Below are 16,625 nucleotides of genomic sequence, written 5' to 3' on the forward strand. Positions count from 1 at the left end.
AACGAAGTCTTACAGGTTTTATCGCCAATTAAAGGTTCGATCGAATCGTAATTCAACCCGCGAATTTGTAACACGAGTTGTACGCTGCGCCGTGTATAGTATGTTCTCGAACGTTGTCGATTACCAATCGATCCACTTGTATATTATATATGCAATCTCGTTCAAAAGTCTTGGAACACGTTGTATCTTTATTTTTAACCATCTAATCGATATTTATTAATAACTCAACGGTATGAGATTAAGCTTGTAAATATCTTAATATTCCATTAATAAAACATTCGGAGATTCTATGCACATGAGTAACGCAAAGGTTTCACAATGCATCGATGTTACTTAATTCCCATGAAATTACCTTTTCTCGAGCTTCCTTGTGAACATTTTGCAAATACTACGTGAACGTTGTTCGAAAATATAAATGATGAAAAGGAAATCTCACCTTGTAACAAATAATGCAGGTTTCATCTTAAGTGCTGACTCATTTATGCTAATGCTTCCAAGAAGATTTGTAATACGTACCTGAAACGGAAAAAGAAATATATCTGTCAATAACCGTTATTTCCAGAAATTTAAGGAAACACGTTCCTTTGTAACAATTAATTTCAATTTAAAATATTATTCATCGGAATAGCAGCCTTTCGTCTGCTGGAAGCAATAGTTTCCTGATGAAAAGAGTTTCTTAAAATTGTATTGTATCCTCTTGAATAATTAATAACGAAATCTAATGCAAATGTAATTAAAGAGCTACTTTAAAGTTCTGATATCATGAATTATTAAATAATCAATTAAAAAATTACATAATCATCAAAATTACATAAAAATTAAATAATAAAAAAGTAAATATATTAAAAGAGAAATCTGTATAAGAATTGAACATTTTTTAATGATTTTATACTCGTGAGGCATGACTCACAGTGTATCAATAAACTGTCCATTTTATTTTTTCTCAGAATAGCTCGATCTTAAGCGTTAAATTTGTTATCCTGTATAGCAAAGTTAACAGATAAAAGCATTACGTAACAGATTCCAGCTTGTTGCAAGATTGTTTGGTGGGTGGAAGAGCAACCGGTCGGTAATATCGATAGCATAGAATCGTTATGGGAAAACAATAAAGCCAATGCAGACTTGTAAACTCTGATATCGTGCCGCTCTCGCGTTTCTTTCGTTGGTATCGCGTCTTGTTCGTAGAAAATTCATGCGAACCGAACCATGTTTGGCTCAAAAACAGCCACCTTTTACGTATTCGGACAAAACGATTCGTCACGCGCAATATTTGAAATAATATCACGAGGTAAAGATCGAATCGGCAATGCACGTCACGTAGAAACTTTCATCGCGTACAAAATATACCGCACTGCGCAATTCTACTTTTTCTGCTTCTTTTAATGCATTCAATACAAAAGTAAATTTCTTTTTAGTTAATTCACATTATTGGATTCTATCGCTTATTAGGTTACACGGAAAACTCGAAACAAAAGTTTTGACCTTTCTAGGAAAGATTTAATTGGAAATAGATTTTCCGTCAACTATAACTTTGCGAGATTTTTCTCAAAAAATTATTCGTCTTTTTCGCTAACGAATTCTTACGAATAATTTTTTCACGTTTCTGCAGTATTTCGTTTCTTGCCTATGTTTTTGTACAAGCTTTGTAAAGGCCGCGATAAATGGCGTGTTATTTTAAATATTCCGGATCACGATCATAGCAATACGTTTCATGGAAATTCATAATAAAAATACTACAAAATATTCGAGCAATCCAATATATTACAAAATACAGTGTGTTGATGAAGTAACCGAGATTAACTACTACGTGTAACTATTCAGTGACGCTATACTAACGTCGATAGGAGGTTAAAATATGAATATCTTGATTAACCTAGAAAATTATAAAAACAGCCTGCGTTTCGGTATAAATTATTACCGTGCATCAAAATTTTCATAATTACATTTATTATGTATGTATAGAGATGTTTATCATACGAATTCAATAATTCCAACGATGGAAACAAAATAACGTATTGTACAACGAACTCTGGCGATAATTCTCGGTGAAAAAGGATTTTATATATATAAATATCAATCAATACCAGGGAAAATTTAACGTTATTCATAAGTTATATTACCAATAAATACTTCAGATAATATTACATTCTATAGTGATTTTCCAAACATTCGATAATGAAATGAATTATAATGGAAAGCATGGTCGTCGAATTCTTATAAACATTCATAGTTTGTAAAAATTATTTAAATTATTGCTTGATAAATTCAGTATTATGTATGCTGGGAAAGAAACGTGTATCAAATAAATTATATCGAATAAATTGTTTTGGTTATATTATACAATGTGTAATGGTTGACTTATGTTGTACCTGTCGTAGTACATTCACTGTACATTGCGATACATTAGCGATTGAGCTGTAACACTATAATTAATTAATCATAGTTCTGGATACCTGACGTCCATTTCTCTATTACCTGCTACACTCCATGAATCATACTTTGAAGTATGAATTGATGTATTACATATTACATTGTACGCGTGGAAAGCAAATTATCTCGACGTCGTATCATATGTTTAGAGCATTTGAAAATAGTCGGATATGTATATGTATATATATATATATTTTTCTATCTTTTTAATAGCATTTCGAAAGTCGGTGATTGAAATAATTGCATAGTAATAACCAGGCCACGGATGTTTATCCAATTTCATATTTTTATAAACGTAATTGAAGAAATAGAATCTAAATAGAAATTTGTTTCACTCATGAAGCATATAATTTTGAATATCGCTGTACTTGACGATTTTCTTTGAATTTTCTCATAATACACTGTAAAAAGATTCGTATAAATTTAACATAAATTAAACTTAACAACTCAGCTTACCAATTCCTTTCTAAACAGGATACGGATTTCTGTGCATTTATGATAAATTTAGAAATGCAAAAATGCACAGAATGCACGCGGTGTGCTAAAATATAAAATATAATAAATATATATAAAATAAAATAAGATAAAAACTATCAAAGGTAGAATTAATCGTTAGAATATACAGCAAATTGATCGAATCTCTCAGGATCCATCGTTTGAATTATCTTTACAAAAAGAACTGACTTTGTATAGAACTCAGCACCCTGCTTACAAAATATAACAAAGGGAATCAACAAAAAGCCGAACTTTCCTTGCACGATAGTTACTAAAACTTCGTCTTATCGGCGCTCGAATGGAAGAACAACCGTAGAGAATCGAAAATGCTACAGAATCGGTAGGAAATTTTTGTCGAACTCGATCATGGCGACACTTCGTGAAAGCGGCACGCGGCAACGCCTTTCTCGACCTATCCACGAGTGTTGAGCTCATTAACGGAATGTCCTGTGCCGAGGAACGATGGTACTTGATTTATTGCCGCTACAACTACACATACCAACTTGCCATGGTTTTATCAGGCCGCTCGTTAACGACGAAGAAACAGCAACGGGGGTCGAAACGGTGAACCATAGGGGACAAAAGGCGATTTCCCACGAGCGCTCGACCTACACAGATCTTTGCTTCGCTATTCGTAAAACCGACGCGACATGCTAACGAATCGCAGCGTTGTAAAGCTGACGCAGCGACCGTTGCCACGCTTTCGCGCCTTGGGTATTTTTTCGGAGACGAATTCCAAGCAGCGTGCCTAACGTCTTTATACCTACGGTGGTTGCGAAAAATATTGGCACATCCTTGTATTTATTATGGCAAGGCTTCCAAAACTTGATTAATGAGACGAGAACTATTTTCAAAAATATATAAGATTGATGTAACTAACGATGTGATAGCGAACTTAAGTGACTTAATCTAAACTTAAGGTAAATATGTGAATCTTTGATTCAACAATTTCCATTCGATTATATTAGCTATCGATTATTATTAACGAAGAAATGTAGTGAATTTATGTTAAACATAAGAAATTCGTTGGGGGCTTGAAATGATTTGTTTGGCATGGTATGCTGGCTATGTGGAGAAAGTGTCTGTAGAAAAATTGTCTATTAGCGTGCTTAGCCTCAAGAAGAAGATTTCTGAGATTATTTGCGGCTAATAGATAATGGTTTCGTCAATAAAGCAAATGTTTATTTATATTGACCAAAGCGGCAAATGTACCGTATTCGACGACTTGTTTGTATTTCCAGTTACGATATAACGAATTGCTATTTTTCAACAAACGATTTAATCAATCAAAGCCTATCTCAATTATTATTATCATATATTTTTATTGACAAACATTGCTGATCGTATACATATGGTGTATACGTATTGATATTACTGAGTATCTTGAGATGAATCTGCAGATTGAATGAGAAGATATGTATTTCATTTTTACATTATGCCGTGTCGTGTAAACATGATAAACGCGTGTGTGCACTAATTTTGAACTATTATACTTGAAACGCTATAGAGATAACGATGACGGACACGACATGAAAGTAATTTCTAGTCAGATAGGAGCGAGTAGATTTATGCACGACGACCATCAAAATAAATCCAATATTCTAGCAATTTACCAGGCTGATTTGAAAATTTCACGACCTAACTTATAGATAAATATCATGTAACGTCTGGCCATGAACTCATCAACTTACTCTCGTATCTAAATTCACATCAATATTAATACTAAACGGAAATTATTAATTGGGATTTACAAAATGCAAAATTTACTTTGTTTTAAGATTAATGTTAGTTGCTGTCCTTTGTTTAGAAACAAGGAAGGATAAATTAAAAACGTTTACAAATACCTGAAATTAGTAAAACAATCAAAGCAATCGATCGATTGAGCATAGCAAAGGGGACACAGATTCCTGCATTCTGTTGGAAACAGAGTGGCCGATTGGTTAATGAAATAGAAATTCTAGAGCTGGAATATCATCCGATCGTCACGAGTTCCGTTCTATCGATAGCTCTGGAATGTCCACGGATTCAGGACACGTTCGGCCCAAAGACATGCTATGTCCAATGATCTTGGTTTTAGAGTTAGCTAGAGCTACAGGCCGACACCGTTTCTATCGTCTGGATCTCGCAATCCTTGCTTCTCATTTATTCAACGAGCAACAAATCTTTGCCTTGTCACGGAAGTCCCCATTAAACCAGATTGTTGGCTAACCATAGGATCGTAATAGTATGATCTTCGAATTCTTACATTTTAATATTTCTCTTATTTCAGCAAAATTAAAAAGGATTGAATTATTGGAAAATTAGATTTAAAAGATTTTTAACGTGTTAAGAAAATCTTTAACGTAAAATTGAAGAGAGAAACCGTGAACAGAAATAAGAATTATCTTATAGTTTGCTGTTATATTTTGCTATAGACTTGAGATATTTTTTGGAGGTTAGAAAACGCGAAATTCTTCTCTTAAAAGAAAGAAAGGAATAAAAGGTCAATTACACTGTGACGTCTATTAAATAAGAGAGAGAAGAAAAGGCAAATTCTAACCTAAAAATTGTATTAGACGAAATATTTCGCGTTATCGATTCCTCATTGACTTATTCACGCATCTCAGCCGATACATCGTCGATAGCCTGCTGCGGATATAATCGGCACTGGCATCTCCATGCTGTGGGTAGCATTCTTGCCGCTTACCATGGAACAATTACGATCGTGTCGTTCGCCGACTAATCGCCTTTAACGTACAACCGCCAAAATTACCCGGAACAGGTAGGATCGCTTGAAATTCCAAATAACATTCCCTACGTCGCAGTATTTCGAATCACCGCGTGAACTGCCCGTTCGCAAGGACTATTACATTCCCACCAGAGGCTTATCAGCGTGTAATTTACCAGAGCAAGGAGATGTGATGGTAGGACAGTGTGACGAAGCTTCGTTGTAGCGTTTTCATGAAGCAACGAAACTCACGCACTTGACGAAAGCGTCAGAACACCGACCTAGCAGTCCTTACGAAATTATGGCTGCCATTGAGGATCAAGTAGCGAAATAATGCATAAAAATTTTGTGAACGCAATACTTATATCAATATTATTAAATATTACAATATTTAGTTTAATTGCAATATCGCATCAATATTATTAAAAGTAATATTGGGTAGGAAGAAAAGCTTTTGAGAAGAAATGTAATAATCTCTTTTAGTTCCTATTCCTATTTTCCAACGTTTCTGTTCGTTCAGATATATGCTTCTTCAAGGAATTGTAATATAAGCATCTCACACTGGCAGAAAACTTCTGTGTACCTTTATATCCAACTGAAAGCGTTCAGAAGCACGCTATGTATATCTGACGCTTGCAGAGAATACAATATACCTTTACACCCATAAAACCCCATTTCTATTAGTTCAGTTATTTAAAACTTAAACAACTTGAAACCACTTTAATTACTAACCTGTTATTTACTTGAAATAGTATTCGTTGAAGTTTCTACGTTCAATCTTGCCAGATTTGTTGGTCCAACGAAACGCTACTACTAATTTCTTCTGGCGAACACACTTCAATTACATTAAGATTATATATAACATGTTTAATCATATTAAGACTTCACATTAGATACTTTAATTACATATATTAAGACAACACACTAGACATTTGAGTTTTTAACAGTAATGTAACTGATACACGCGGACAACATTATGCAACGAACACGAGACGTCCATAATGGCGATCTACTGATCACGTTTACAACTTTTTTGGCGGGGTCTGCAAGGTGGCGCATGGGTCGCAACTATTTTCACATGGTCAGATAATCGATTCCAAATCGATCTCATTCGAGTAGCTCGACACGATCTTTATTTTATTTTATACTATTCTTACAAATTCCTTAATTTCAAAGCAATAACAACTCCGACTGTACAGGAATGAATAATCGACAGAAATTTGTTCTACGTGTGAATATAGTTTCGTTTCCGAAAAAATGAAATTTGAAAATTGATTGATTGAAATGCACCTGACCAATTCTTAATTAAACAAATCCAAACTCCATTTCCCCGAAAACGAGGCTTTCAAACGGACAAATTTTATTTTACGTTCTTCGCTTATTTTCGCATGTAAATTAACTTCTAGCTGATAGTTTACTCGCACTCAGTCGATAATTAGACAAGTTCACATATTAAATAGATTTTCGAATTATATTTTATCGAAAACGAAGCGTCGTATGAAAAGATATTATTCTGTATTTTCAACTTATTTTTTCATACTGAATCATCCCTTTGCTGATTGTAGCATGATTACTAGGACACCTTATATATCGACGCGGTCGAACGACCCTGGAGAGAACGTTCGTTCGCCTCGTCGTGCTCGTCGATCACACAGCATCGTCGTTATTGTTGTCGTCGGTGAGTGCAGGTGACTGTAGATCAAAGGCAGTTAACGCGTACGTGGAATCAGAGTCTCCTGGAACCCAGTTAAGAATTGCGTAACGCAAGCCACGGGTCAATTACCTTAGGCATAGATGCCATTGCGGCGACACGGTGCGCAATCGTTGCAAAGTGATCTCGTTACAACGCGCGTGCGACGTAGTACATTGCTTTGCTTCACTTTGCGTGATCTATGCCGGTCGCTTGCGTTATGTTCCCTGGATTTTGCAATGCTGTTACTAAGGTGTTGCTCGAGAAACACACGCTTTACAATCAAATATATGCTCACGAAAGTATTTGAACACTTATCATAGAAAACTTGTATGTACACTGGCTACAAAAAGTACTGACACGCATCCTTATTTTTCAATGATGCGTTCTTCTATGAAATTTTACATTTCATTTTCACAGTATCGCAAGGACTTTTTAATCACAAGCACTGTATCAAATGATACGAAATTTAATACGCTCAGACATAATTAATAAGCATGTAAGTGCTATAATAGATACAATGGTGTGCGAATACTTTTCGTTGCCACTGTACATATCCTATGCGTTATACAACGTGAATTACTGCATCTTGAAAAATAAAAATTTACTAGATAGAACGTTTTAACTAAGAAGAACGATATTCTCGTCACATTCTGTTTATCTGTCTTTCCTAATCACGCGGAATAGTTACACCATCGTTCTTGCGAGCTTTTTTCCACGCTATTCGTGATCGAGACAGGATATCGGACGAACGAGATGGATCTACGCCAGAAGATAACCGATCCTGGGGACGCGGACAAATCGCGTGGTCGGTTGACCGTGAGAGGGACTACGGTTTGAATAGCTGAGAAGGGAAATATGACTGGCAAAAAAGACGTCGGATATAGTGAAGAGAATAAATCTTGCATGCGTAATGATGATGTCTGCTGCATTGTTTTACGTGGTATGCTAAGGATTTCATTTCGAGTGGTTTATTTCATTAAGTTTTGTTTTATATCGAAGAAAGAAAAGTAAGAGGAAATTTTATGTCAGGTTATTTAAGAGATACTTGTCCTTATTGTATTAAGACGTTAGGATAATCTTCGAAGAATTTTCAATATTTATATCACAGAAAAGACTAGAAAATTGAATTACTACATAAATGAGTCATACTTATTTTTTTCAAACTTACTCACTGAGTCGTTGATTAATGAAGCATCTATTCAACTTAAAATGCATGTCATGCAGGAATGACGAAGTATCAGAAATGACGCATGATACATACTCTTTCAAGAATCTGGGTGACAAAAATAAAAGCTGCAAGTTCGGATATTGGATATCTACAAAATACTATAAAGAATAAACGAGACCAAACCTCACCTCGAAACAGTAATCGAACATTTTGCGTTAAAATCCAATCAATTTTTTACAAATTTTAAAATTACTCAAAATTACTACGATAGCAGACGATACAAAACACGATCTAATTTATACATAATGTTGGTTTCCCAATATCTACTGGGCTGACTTTCGCCGACGGTATATCCAGTGAAACTTCTCTTTCCCTGTATGTCCCTTTTACCCTTCTTTAAGAAGGCGCCGAAGGGCACGTTTCTCGACATGCTTCGTGAGAAGCTACGGTTGATGATGCTCCGAGACGTGACTATGTTCAGCACTTCTTCGTTGGTTTTATCAGTTCCGTACCTCCGAGAAAATACGACAATGGCGGATCTCGATGTTACGCACTGATTTCTCCAATCCTCAATTACGTACTATTTCTTCTTCTGCTTTTTCGATTGATTTCTGCTTCTCGAATATTTGATTGCAATTTTTATAAACCCGTACGTTTGATTGTTTAGAGCTTTTCGAAGTCTTATTGGGGCTTTATTAACGTTTCTGCTTCTTTCTAAACTGAAAGCAACGAAAATCGTTTAAGCAAACAACGCTCGAGAATAATTAGCATACTCGCAATTAATTCAGCTTCTTTTACTGTTTCGCAACGTCTCGAGCAAATATCGCGCTTTCTCCAGGAAAACGCTTGGCACAAAAGTACGGAGACGCTCATAAACACATTCCATTGCTGTGATTTTCTCCAAAGTGTACAAAGTGCCGGAGGGACGAGATGAAACAGCCGCGAAACGAGAGGAAACAATGTTAGAAAGGGACGAACACGAGTGCATTGGTAAGATGAAACATAGTAAGCACGAACCAAGGCAGAATATCGTTTTTACGCGTATTCTTAGTGAAAAACTAGACAACCAACCGTATCGTGAAACGTTCAACCCTCTTAGTCCCCGTGAGAACGATGGAAATCCGATGCAGTTTTCATTTTGAACTATGGATGAAGCTTAACAGCTGTTTCTTACGATGACTGATCCTTTTTCGTTATCGTCCGAACGATTAAAAGATAATTTTCCAAATAAATATAGCTTATTTATTTTAATAATATTTAAAAAATTATGTAACTTTTTTACATTTCTTATGTTACCAATGCGTTGCCGCGCATTTACCGTCACAATGATATAACTCAAAATTTCCAGTTTTTAAGTTATTAGTAGAGAAAAATAAGGTTTGAAAATTTACTACAATATAGTTTTAATGTAAAGCTACATCTCATTCGAGATGTTAGTTTTAAAACAACAAAAATACTACAGTATTTTTGGTTTCCAGATTAAATAAACGTTCGCAGATATTCGATGCAGAACGATAGGAAAAAGAGGGAAAGATGGCACGGAATGCGCAAACGGTCAAAGGAAACGGTTTCGGATCGCAATTCGGTGGCACTTCTGGTGTCTCTCTGACGCCTTGACATTGCGTCCGCAGTAACGTCAGTGCAATCAAGAACTCATCTCCTGCAGGAAGGACAGTCTCCTCGGCATTGTGCTCTCGTCACTTGGAGCTTGTCATCAGCTTGGAACTTGCCGGAAATACGACTCAGTTCTGACTCTGTTCCATTCTGTTCTATTCTATTCTGTTCACGACTTAATATTTCCTTTTTACTCTTCGTTTTCCACGTTATTAATATATATATATATATGTATATGAATGACAATTGTTTAATTACGGCTATAGTAGAATCTAGATTACAATATTACGGGATTTTCCCATAGTTCCAAACGGGAAGCTCCAGTGTCCTTCCATCTCCGACATATATATATATATATTCGATACATCTACATCGATCATACTCGATCATGAGACCTACCGCCGTGATTAATTAACGATAATTTTCTAGACACGAAACTCAACTTCAAAAATACAACTAAAAACCCAAGAGCCTTCTCAACCATTTCCTCAAAGATAAAAACAAGTATCGTGAAACGAGTGACGCGTAGTCGTCAAAGGGTAGCACGGCTTGGCACAAAAGAAACGAAACTTTCGAGGAAGGGTGGAAAGAAAAACACAATAATAACCCGATGCTCGGCACGCTGTAAATACTGGAAAGGGAAAAGCGGAATAAAACAATAACGGGACAATTGGTCCACTTTGGGCCAAGTTTCCGTGGTTGAATAAAAAGTAAAAAGGCATGACAAAGCTTCTCTATCTATTCCATACGATAAAACGAGAGAGAAGGTTAAGAGGAATAGAGAGAAGAGTATGAAGGAAGCGTAGAGGGGTGGAAAAGGGATGGAGGGGTTGTCTTGAGGCCGACGCCCAGATCGATGCTCCCGTCTGAGGTTCCTGCAGGCGGAGGCTGTGCAGAATTCCCGACCGTAAGGATCTCCGTGCACTTCTCCTGTTATTTTGCTTAGCAGAGAATCTCGACCTTCACAGCCCTCGAACCAAAGAAACAATGTCCTCTTTTCCTTAAAATGTTTCGTTTCCCCCCGTGAGGATCAAGTTCACTTCTAGTAAATTCATGATCGAGGTCATTTCCAAACATTGACCCTTAAAAATATGGTTTTTTCAAGTGTCTATGATGAAATATTTTGAAGTGACAATCTATATGCCACAGAGTCTATGTTTATAGAACACAACGCAAAGACTTTACAAACATTTGTACAATCATAAATTATGAATAAATTTTTTTAAATATAATTTCTGCAGTGTCATAACCATCACCATTTGCTTGAAATCATTTCCAATCCGAACAAACAAACCTCTAAGAAACAAGAATTATCTGTATATACGAAACTATCGAAATTTTCCTAGCAGACTCCTAAGTGCTGTGGCTCCAGCGGATTAAAATTCCTTGGAAAAGCATAAATTTCGTAATTTCTAAGAAAATCTAGTGGCTACGAAATAGGAATAGAAATAAGAAAAGAAAGTCACCGAAGGGTTCTACATCTGCCGGACGATTCATCGAGGCATTCACGCGTGGAAGGCCCTCCATTGTGCGGCATTGCAGCCCTTCAGGGTGAAGTCCAGCCAGTCTTAAGGACACATGTGACAAATGCCTTTATTCGTTTTCTCACACCAGTATACCAAGTATGACAATCGCGGCGAGGCACGTATACGCACTTCGCGAAAAGCATTCTTCTGCTCCGTCGTTTACGACGAACTCGATCACGTGCCATTACGAACCATAGAAAATGTCAATAACCTTTGACTATAGGTAACAGAGACACGCACCCGCTCCATCATTTTCTAGGCAGTGTAAAATTAACAGAATGAAAATTCAAAATGTAGGAAAATTTGATTTTGAGCGACATATACGCATACGCGTAAGTAATTTCTAGCATTTGATGGAATTTTAAAATTCAATAAACTCCACATCGATCAATTTAATGTTATCAAAACTGGATGAAAAGTTTAATTTGATTGCGGGATTAAATATGTATTTTTGTACTGTATGAAACATATCTATCAGTAATTGTTTACAAAACTTTATAAAAAATTATATTTTGCACAAAATTTCGTCACCTTTCGTGGATTATAAATTGAAAGTGTAAATTATACGCTTCAAGCAAGATATAATATAGCTTTCTTATGGTTAAAGTATTTTTACCTTTGAAAATGTTTCGTATAATACGTATAATATACATATTCATAAAAATTTTCTACATTAAATAGGTATTCAAATTATTTCGCGAATCGTTATATATCGAAGTTTCGTTGGCAAACATCTTTCACAACTGAAGTTCTATAGATGAATATTTATTCAAAGTCATATCCGAATTGGATCAACTTCAACGGCAAGTGCAGGCTGATCGCGACGCGACTATGATTCGATATTACGAAAACTTAATCAAGCATATTCTTTTTCTCTTTCTTTCCGTTCGTTTTCCCATGGGTGCGAATAATTCGATTCGTCAGTATCAGTGATGAGCTGACTCAGTGACCTTTCAAGGTCTGTACCGAAATTACGCTCGCACAACACCCGTAACGCGATTTCGTGGCCCAAATTAATCATATTTTTCTTCAATTTTCTGCCTATTTTCTGTCATCCAAGTCCAGTTTTGAATTATTTTCACGTATGGTTAATTTTAAATTTAAAATCACTAGATTTAAAATTTCAAACTAGACACACTGTATATCTTATTAATACTGTGCCGAATGACCAATGCATAATTTTTCGTAGAAACTTTATGGATTTAAAACGGTGCATCTCTACATTTTGTTGATCTTACTGGTTTCTTATAAAGTACATATGTGGATAGATGCTCGTCTTTTTTCTCGTGTATAGTTACTTTTCATTTCAATTTCTTTAGTACAAATTTTATATACTAAAATTCACGTAAGCAAATGTAATCTACGAATTGATATAACAAAATTACTGTGGTAAGCAAATGTATAAGTTTGTATATGATTTCTATATGAAAACGTAAAGGGAGGAAATATTTATTAAATGTAAAAGGAGTCTATTATGTAGCTACGTATTTGGTAGGAAATCAATTTAAGAAGAATTGGTTTCAAACATCGACTCACGGTTGTTAACCACAGGGAACGCAGCACGTACCAGGGCAGGAATTCCTGAACCGCAAATGAAGTGTGCAGACTTACCTGTAATAAACATAAAAATAAAATGCTTATCGTTTCACGCTATGTTTGCGCTTACAATTACGATTAAGGCGAACACTCGCGGTTATAGCGTTCACGGAATCATCCTTGTTAGCTCGGATTATACGAGAAAGTTGGAAAAATTGGAAGAAAGGAGATAGACACCCTAGCCTGCTAAAATAATAAAGGAAAAACAAAATAGTTTTGTAATAATAGAAATAGAACTAACGCTAATTCTATACAATTCAAAAATACAATAAAATTGCCGAACACTATAGTATGTTTTTTACTATCTAATTTATATTTATATTATATATCAATAATATATAATTTATATATATAATTTATACTTAATTTGGATAAAAAAGTTCATAAAATTCCCAAAAATTAAAATGGCTGAAAGTCTTTATATAGTATACAGAGATTTCAATTTAAGTAATAAGTTTCGCGGAAGTTTCGAATAACACTGAATTTATTTCCGGAGGAAGAGGATGTAACACACGAAACTATACATGGAATGTTGTTTGGAAAGTGTGGCGTCATAAATTAGCGCCATTAGCGTTACACCCTTTCTAAGAAACGCGCGTTTCCTCGAGACTCTGTAACGAATGTATGATGCAATAACGTGTACCGTGTTTATTAATATCAATTATAAAGAAAATAATTAATGGTGACAGCCCTTCTGCGTTTATCGTGTACCCCAGTGTCGCTGACACGTCGTTAAATCATTCGAAGAGAGGGGAGAATTCGAAGAGATTGGGAACAAGGGTTGCCAACCCTCCGCTACTTTGTTTAATAAATTTTACACGAAATTTATATCTGTTAGTTAATCCCTTCTGGAAAATATTTAAAATTCCCACAAAAAAAGCAATACATAAAGCGAAGTTCCTTTTGTAGACGAATAAAAAATTAAATTCTAGCCCATAAACTATAAAATGAACTTCATCACCGACACTTACTCGTCTTTGTCCATTACGAAACCCACAAATGCTTTTTTTCTATCGGAAGAATCGAATTAGAAGAATCCGAACGGCACGATAAAACGTTGATTTACAATCGACAACATTTGCAGCGATAACGTACTCGCAGGCGTTACTCATTGTACCAGGCGTTGGAATTACGTAATGCGGTTCTGTGAATGAATCAGAAGTTACGTTGGTGCCGCGGCTTTATCTAATTGTAGGACGTGCGCTTCTTTTGCTACGTTACTTCACGTTGCGTTCATTTTTCAACGAGCAGCGCTGTCATAGGCGCAATGCAATGACGAACCTCTGGACCCTAACCTACCTCTCTGCCAATGTTCGAGAGAAGTGGAAATGAGTGACGACCATTGCGAGGTATCGCCACGACGCAACGTAAGCTTAATATAGATTGTTGATTCTTGAAGTACGTATGTAGCGTTTGAGCTTTTCTAAAATAGCGGCCAACAGCGTTGCGATAGATCTTTAAATTACTCCTTTATAAAAATACGACTTATCACATTTTGTTATGTTATAAATATATATATAGGTATGTGCTATAAATAGATCGTAGATTTTCATGCATTTGTACAATCTAAAACCCCAAGAATTGCGTATGATAGAATGCATATAACGTAGGAAAACATGTAAAATATCCAAGGTACAGTACTCGTTATAATTTTTAATAAATAAAACGAATTTCTATTTAAGTTCTGCCTCTTTTATTTTATTTTATTATTTTTATATGTATACATGTATATATAAATTTTCATAAAAACTTGCAGTCTACTTATAAATTATGATGTACGTTATTCGAGTATATCTTCGTATATAGAGTAAGTGAAGGAACAAATTCAAGCGTCTAACTTTTTCTTTTGAAAATATTTCGCTACAGGCCGGAACGCGACGAAGGCTGACGTCTTTTTTCACGGCCCTGACTTCCTGATGACAGTAGTAGCCTTGAGTAGAGGCTCGAGAGAGAGAGTGGAGGAACCGACGCTGAGTCGAGCAGAGCAAGCAGGCGTTACAACGTTACAACATTACGACGATGAAGAGGAGGTAGAGTTGCATGGCGTGTATCTATGTTTAGAAGGGCGAAACGTCACATCCGGTAGTCTACGCTCCCCTTGATCGTTCGCTCACTCTTTCCATGTTCCGTCTCTTTCTCTACACGCATTTCTCGTAGCGTTTCTTCTTCGTCAACCTCTTTTTCCTTCCTGGCTACTGGGCACCGCGTTGTCACGTGCCGTGACTTATTTCAACCAACTTTTAGCTAGTTGCGTATATACATCAATGAAATTTGAAATTTCATTGAAATAAAAGTTTCAGATTAGGAAAAAGTTGAACGCGTAATTACGTATCGATTTTTCGGGATCTTTTAATATTCTCAATTAAGTAAACAATTTTCTAATTATCGCGCGTAATACATTTGTGTAAACTGCGTCGTGAAATACTTTCATGCCGTTTATAAGAATTCTTCGTATGGACATGACCTACGGCAAATTACGATCCTAACCTTCAAGCTGACACGATATTATGATTATCGATCGATCTTTTTAAGTGCGTCAAGGTTGACAACATCCACACAACATTTTCTTTTCTTTCACGGCTGTTTGGCATCGAAAAACTGATTTTTTAAGCATATAAATTATTATACGCTTGCCACGTTGCAATTCGTCCATTTACTGGTAAGATTTTGTTACAAAATAAATAATTTTCAATTTGAACTTTTCGATCGAAGCTTTTTCGATTCTCGTTAAAAACTGCAGGACCATCTCTATCAATTGCTAATTAACTCGCAAACAATTACGCGGTAACGTTATCTGACAGTCGTTTTAAACATTTAACCGATTCGAACATCGACGCAGTAAGTAACAATTCGACTGCGAATCGGCGTTAATTTCAGGCCCCAATTAAAAAGACGCCTGATCCAATTAAAATGTCAAGCAGAATGGCCGCGTACTCACCCCGTATGTGCGCATGCGCACGAGGCTCGTTCGTTTCACGCACGTTGTAGCGCCGCGTAGAATGCGTAAAGCAACGTGTGCTGCACCACAAGAGAGAAGCAAAGCAAAGTTTTCATTAATGAGAAAGTGTTCGCCGCGCGTATCGAGTCAAGCCGACTCGACTTGAATTGCGTGCACGGTAAGAACTCGCGTTCTCTGTCCTCGTGTGTCGTCGACAAGAAATATGAACGTCGGCGAGCACTGCATCCTCGTTACATACGTGACATGTACAATGTACACAGCCGTTCGTTCATAAGTATTAGATAGTTTGAACATACTTAGTCATGAATTAATAATATAATCGTATTTATCGAATTTTTAAATTCGGTTCTTCTTGAAGAAGAAGCTAACAACGGAACTTTGTTATTGTTAATTGCCATCTTATTTCGAGTTTTGTAATTTCAACAATCGTCTCGTAC

The 16,625-nt window shown here is 35.9% G+C and overlaps 1 protein-coding gene and 1 long non-coding RNA gene across 4 annotated transcripts in view; both read right to left on the minus strand.

The window, feature by feature from the left end:
• Window positions 1-16,625, minus strand: part of LOC122572974 (helix-loop-helix protein 11) — a 147,414-nt gene that overhangs the window by 62,104 nt on the left and 68,685 nt on the right. The gene's annotated exons all lie outside the window — the stretch shown is intronic.
• Window positions 452-14,330, minus strand: LOC122572977. Its single transcript, XR_006318623.1, has 3 exons — window positions 14,201-14,330; window positions 13,170-13,244; window positions 452-516 (listed from the first exon to the last, which is right to left on the minus strand). It is a non-coding gene; the product is annotated as an uncharacterized LOC122572977 (long non-coding RNA).

The sequence above is a fragment of the Bombus pyrosoma genome, linkage group LG11 (assembly GCF_014825855.1).
Source record: "Bombus pyrosoma isolate SC7728 linkage group LG11, ASM1482585v1, whole genome shotgun sequence".
Classification (NCBI taxonomy): domain Eukaryota; kingdom Metazoa; phylum Arthropoda; class Insecta; order Hymenoptera; family Apidae; genus Bombus; species Bombus pyrosoma.